Source organism: Scardinius erythrophthalmus (genome assembly GCF_964197995.2).
Source record: "Scardinius erythrophthalmus genome assembly, chromosome: 1".
NCBI lineage: Eukaryota > Metazoa > Chordata > Actinopteri > Cypriniformes > Leuciscidae > Scardinius > Scardinius erythrophthalmus.
In genome coordinates this window covers 78116147-78122274 of record NC_138221.1, presented here as the reverse complement: position 1 = coordinate 78122274, position 6128 = coordinate 78116147, and the positions used below count along the sequence as shown (strand labels likewise).

At 42.0% G+C, this 6128-nt stretch overlaps 1 long non-coding RNA gene across 1 annotated transcript; it reads left to right on the top strand.

Annotated features, from left to right (window-relative positions):
- The first annotated feature begins 355 nt into the window (after window positions 1–355).
- LOC308688672 lies at window positions 356–3089 on the top strand. The gene is made up of 3 exons (XR_014029929.1): window positions 356–480; window positions 1237–2582; window positions 2709–3089. It is a non-coding gene; the product is annotated as an uncharacterized lncRNA (long non-coding RNA).
- Window positions 3090–6128: the final 3039 nt, after the last annotated feature.

Here is a 6128-nt window from a genome sequence, read left to right as displayed (position 1 = left end):
CTTTCCAGTCTCTGTTTCTGAGAGCTTGAGGTTCTGCAGTAATACAGCGCTGACACTCTTCTTTACCAGGAACTTGATTCATTACAATAAATCTCCTCAAATGTTTGTCCACTGCAGCACACTCATCTGGGGTCCAGCTTCTTTTGACGGCCGTTTGTTTTCCTATGTAGGCAAAAACACAAAACATTGTAAATTTTCTTTTATAAAGAAATTTTAATCTTACTTAACCCTGTAAGACCCACTGTTTCAGAATTACAACAATTGTGGTTATTCCCCAAAACCCCTTTTGTCTTTTTTTTATTGTTTGTTTGTTTATACAACCACATCAATATGATCTGTGGGTCCTACATTTTAATCCCACCATGTAATTGGATCCAGGATTTGTATACAAAGCCCACCCTTAAGTCAAGAAGTGACACATCCTACAACTTTCTGATCAAGCAACATCCCGTTGATTTACTGGACTGGATTCATCTTCAAGTAAGTAAAATGCTTGGAATATGTTTTTCTGTGTTTATTACAGTGTCTAGAACAAGGACATATACAGTAAATGTTGAATATTACAATGTTGGATGAGAGTGGCGGTCATAATTGCCCTGTATTTAAGAGGAACATCTTGAGGGGAACTTAAATGAAAATGTTCACAACAAATTATACATGATTTAAACATTATACCCTTTAGCTTTATATCGGAATACATATTCTATACTGTATTAGAGACTAAAGTTGAAAGATATATTGCCATATCTAAACATAATTTGCTATCACATTCAGGACTTTCTAACAAAGAAATTCTGTTTGTGCAAATCTGCCCTTTCTTAGTCTACTGGTAAACAAAATGTTCTTATCAATTTATAGTCAAAGTGCTTATTATCATTAGGCCTATAACCTTTATTTAACCAGGTCTGTCCCATTGAGATCCAATATCTCTTTTACAAGAGACACCTGGCCACACCTGGCCAATCCTCCAAGTTGTGCGGGATGCTCCTGGTGCTTTGTTCTGGCACAGGTGTAAATGTTCATCACTGTTAGATTTTGTTGTAAACTGGACGCTGAATGCATTCCTGTAATGATTACAATCACAGTCTACTATAGGTGAGCCATTAGGTATAGTGTGACTGGTGAGATGTGTGAATAGGCTGCTTCAGTCCAAAGTGTGAACACGTCATAATGAGGCATGTGTGCTATTTGTATATACAATGTACATTTGTTTCAATTTTATCTTTTTCATTTCAGAATGCCACCAGCAAGGAGAAATCCTCGGTACAATGTGCACAATGTAATTGCCATCATCCAAAAAGGAGAAAGTGATGTGGACATAGATTTTGACAACACTGATGCAAGTGATGAAGAATCAGATATTGATGTCTCTGTGGACAAAGAAAACCAAGAACCTACCGAATGTCCAGCTAATGTGAATATTGAGCCCGGGCAATCAAAGAAATACATCATGCCACATGACAGACGTCACTGATTTTTCTGGTCAAGCTCTCACAGATGATGTCACCTCCCTCCACACACCAAGCTCTGGCAAAACAAAATACGTTTTGCTTTGGTTCAAGCTCTGGCAACAAATACGAATGAGTACAGCATTCAAAATGACGAAAGATCAGTCAACACTAATACAAAAGAAATACAGGCAGCATTGGGCATGTACCTGACGATGGAACATTACATTTTGTAAACAATTTAACCATGCCAGAGACTGAAAAGAGGGACAAACTCTGGAAACTCAGACCACAGCTTGATTCACTCAGAGAAAACTGCCTGCAGCAGGTGGTACCAGAAGAGCACATTCCATGGACAAGATGATGATACCCTTCAACGGGAAGTTCAGCAGCATCAAGAAGTATATGCAAGGTAATCTACGCTCATGGGGCTTTAAAGTATGGGTGAAAGCTGAAATCTCTAGCATGATGCTTGACTTTGATGTTTACCAAGGGAGCAACAATGAAGTACGAGTCAAATCTGAACTTGGATTGTCAGGTGATGTTGTAATGAAGCTTGACTCCACATTTCCAAAGGGTCAACACAACAAGATCTAGGCAGACAACTACTTCACCACCGTTCCATGAAGCTCCTTGAGCAAGGAATCCATTATGTGGGAACAGCCAGGCAAGTGCATCTACCCAACTGTAATCTTTACATGTGAAGAGCTTGAAGAAGGGCAGAGGAAGCTTTGACCACAGAGTGGAGGAGAAACAACATCTGTGCTGTCAAATGGTACGACAACAGGGCGGTGATACTTGTGTCATCCTTCGCTGGACCAGAACCTGTTCAGGAGATTCAACACTGGGACAAAGCCGCCAAAACCTACATTGATGTTAGAAAGGCTTCCATTGTGGGCATCTACAATAAATACATGGGAGGTGTGGATTTGTTGGACTCATTTACAGCAAAACACAAGTATGCACTGAAATCCTGGCGGTGGTACATGTACATCTTCTGGCACACAATCACCCTTGCTGTGGTCAACGCCTGGCTCCTCTACAAGCAGCACAGCCTATGCTCTCAGGATGCCAAAGGAGGAGATACTGAACATGAGAAAGTTCCAAGCATAGCTGGCTTCCTCTCTCATTACGGTAATGATCTATTTGTGCTATTTACCTTGTTTGTGATAAATCAGACTGGTATTTGAGATGTACATAAATTGATACATTTGTTCTTTATATTCTAATCTGGTGGACACAACACTGAAAACACCAAAGAGAGGACGGCCATCTTCAATCAACAAGAGCCCAGAGACAGGAGCCCTCTGAATAGTGGAAAGAGACCACACATGGATGATGGAAGTCCAAAGGCTCCCTCTTCTAAAAAAACTGGAAACTGGACATTTCCCCCTGAAGACAAAGAGAGGGCACTGCAGACATTGCAGTAAAGGGTACACCAATACCCAATGCAGCAAGTGTGATGTCCGCCTCTGTTTTTCAGAGGACAGGAACCGTTTCTGGGATTACCACTATAAGTGAAGGTGGACTTCACACTGAGCACACAGATTTCAGTGGAGAGCGAGAGAACACTGCAGACATGGCACTGTTAACAATGTAAATAAATAAAGTTCTTATTTGTTGGAATAAACAACTCTTCATAATAACATGACTGAGAATATTATTCATTTTATACACTGGTTTGGTAAAAACAAAAACACTGCAAATTAATCCTTAATTATGCAGCTTGATGGGCACCTCTTCGGACGACGTGCAGCCCAGCTACTCAAACGCAGCTACGTGTATGTACTCTCTTGTGATTGGCCAGAGTGATCACAAGTTTCCGGATGTTTGGGTCTCGTTGCTGAAAGAGTGCATGAAGCGGTGGAAAAACCCCAGCCCCCCTGTGCTGCCAAAATACAACAGACTTCTTATTGATATAAAGGTGATAATGTCAGTCTTTCCCCAACCCTACAACCTGCGACAATGCAGGCTCACAAGGTCTGTTCCTGCAACAGCTTCTTTCAAGCCACTGTCAGGCTTGTGCCACCGGACAGTAAGGAGGGACAGACATATTTCAAGTGTTGAGTCAAGGAAGCAAAGTAAAAGCCCTTAAAAATAAATGAGCAGCTCTGGCCCAAAAGAGAGTGCAAGCCCCAAAGCTTACCTCTCTTTTTTGCAGACACACTCCGGTTTTGGACTTGTGATGTGGAGGGTCATTCTTGCAGGGATGACATGCTGACCTCATCTTCTGACCCCTCTTCTCTTGGCATACTGACATCTGGACAAAGAAATAACTTTATTGTAGTATACACTACTTGAAATATGTAATAGCCGTCAGTACAGTGGTTGTGTTATTTTATAAAATAATTTAGTATATTCAATTCAATTTTCAATTCAGTATTCAGTTTATTTATATAGCGTCGATTCACAACAGATGTCGTCTCAAGGCACTTAACAAGAAGTCAGTATATGGGATTTGTGTCTCTTAAAGAGAGACAGTTTATTTCATCCCGTCTCCTATCGTCCTAAATTCTTTTCAAGTGACTAGTGACGTGAAAATTAGTTGTCATGTTAGCCCAGCGATGGGCAACTCCAGTCCTCAAGGGCCACTATTCTGCAGCTCTGAGATGTTTCCCTGCTTCAACACACCTGATTCAAATTAAATAGATCAAACAGCTTGTTGCCAAGCTCTGCACAATGAATCAGGTGTGTTGCAGCAGGGAAACATCTAAGACCTAAAGGATAGTGGCCCTCAAGCAGTATATTTCCTCATATAGTGTACGGACGACAGACCGTCCCACGCAGTCCACTAGTGCTGAAGTAGCTGTGCGCCGAAAAGATTGTATGTTGGACAATATAAGATGAACTGATTTCATCAGACAAAAAGCGACTGTTGTTACTGACATTACAAGTAGCATTAACGTTTAGGTTCGTGTGCCCTCACCTACTGTTTATAGGTTGCTCCAATCTCACGGCGCAGACTTCACGCAGGGATTGCACGGCTACTCAAACATTTTTCCTCCTCAACTGTGTACGAGTACACAGTTACAGCGAGTCGAGTATGAGTACACAGATGAGGAGGAAACATGTCAAGACGACAAGGCTGTACGAGTTTATTTGATGTCATCTAACCCGATGGCATATGTGTTTGAGCCAGTGATGAGGAGGAGGGTTGAGAGACCCGTTTTTGCGGAAGTTGAGGGAGCTGCAGCGGCTCCGGACGGAGATGAAAGTGAGGAGAGGGTCGGCAACCCTTTGCAGTGCAAGTGCGGTCACTGCTCAGCAATGCGGACAACCGTGGAGTCTGTTTGCTGCCATGAAGCAGACTTGGATAATGTGCTCAGGGAATTGTCCTGCATCACCTTATCACGCACATTTCAGATGTTCTGTAGTGACAGGGACGTGTTGGAGTAGCTGTGCTATCCCTGTATGAAGTCTGTGCCGAGAGATTAGAGCAACCTATAAGCAATAGCTGGGTACATGCTAACCTCACAGTTAATGCTAGTTGTAATTTCAGGTAGTACTGACGCAGTGTTCAGTTATAAAACGGGGGTTGTGTTTGACTAATTGTGCAGCCTCTGCATCAGAAAGGTCTCCTGACAGAGTAGCAGGAGAAAGAGGTGGGTGGGACAAAGGAGGGAGGTGGAGTTGTTGATGTTCAAATTTTTGCCACGTGCTGTGTGAAATGCACGAAAGGTAAGAATTGTGTTCAAGCTCACCGGTTGCAGACACTCCCTGGTTTTGACTTTGTGATGTGGAGGTACATTCTTGCGTGGATGACATGCTGACCTCATCGTCTGACCCATCATCTCCTAGCATACTGACATCTGGAGAGGGAAATAACTTAAGAATACAATACACAAAATATCTAAAACAGATTATTTATAATCAATTTAGGAACATCGTATACATATACCTTCAATGTCCTCTGCTAAAGGTCCCTCCATGTCAATGGTCTCTAAAATGATAATTGATAAAAAGTTGAGTTTGGAAAGCTGAAACTATGGGCAATCTGCAAGAGTATACAACAGTAGTATTATCTCTCATCCCGTCACCATTACTGCCCTATGTTTTACATGGTAAATAGTTGTTTTCTGAATGCGGAAGACTAAATGTCATATATTGTGCCTTCAAGAATATAAAGTTAATTATCATTCACATCGACTTGTATTTCATCAAGGCTCTTTCCTTTGTAATCTCCTAGGCGTCCTTGTTCCATTGCCAGGAGCACTTTACTTACTTTGGCTAATTGGAGGGTGCTTTCTGGGAGCCTGTAGTGTTTCCTGTGAACAGCGATATTATGACCAAGGAAGTCTGCCAACTGGTCGAGCTCGGTGGTTTTGAGGTTTAGAACAGTAGACAGGGTAGCAATATGTTTCCTCAGTTGAATTGATGTTAACGCTTGAGGATTTTTTATGTCAGCACATTCACTGACAAATTGCCTCATGCAGTCACAAGCCCTGAGGTAATGGTCAGATTGTGGCAATGCAAACAGATATTCATTGTCCTTCAGCACCCTACATTCTTCTCTGCTCTCAGTAAGAGCATCAAGTGATTCTCTCATTAATGGGGTTAGAAGAACAGGAACCTTCCTTCCTCTTTTTCCAACAATTGCTATTCGAACAAAATGCCTGCAGAGCTTCTGCTCAAGCGCTGTGAGGGCCAAATTTACATCTCCCTGTTCCTCTGATGTGTCCT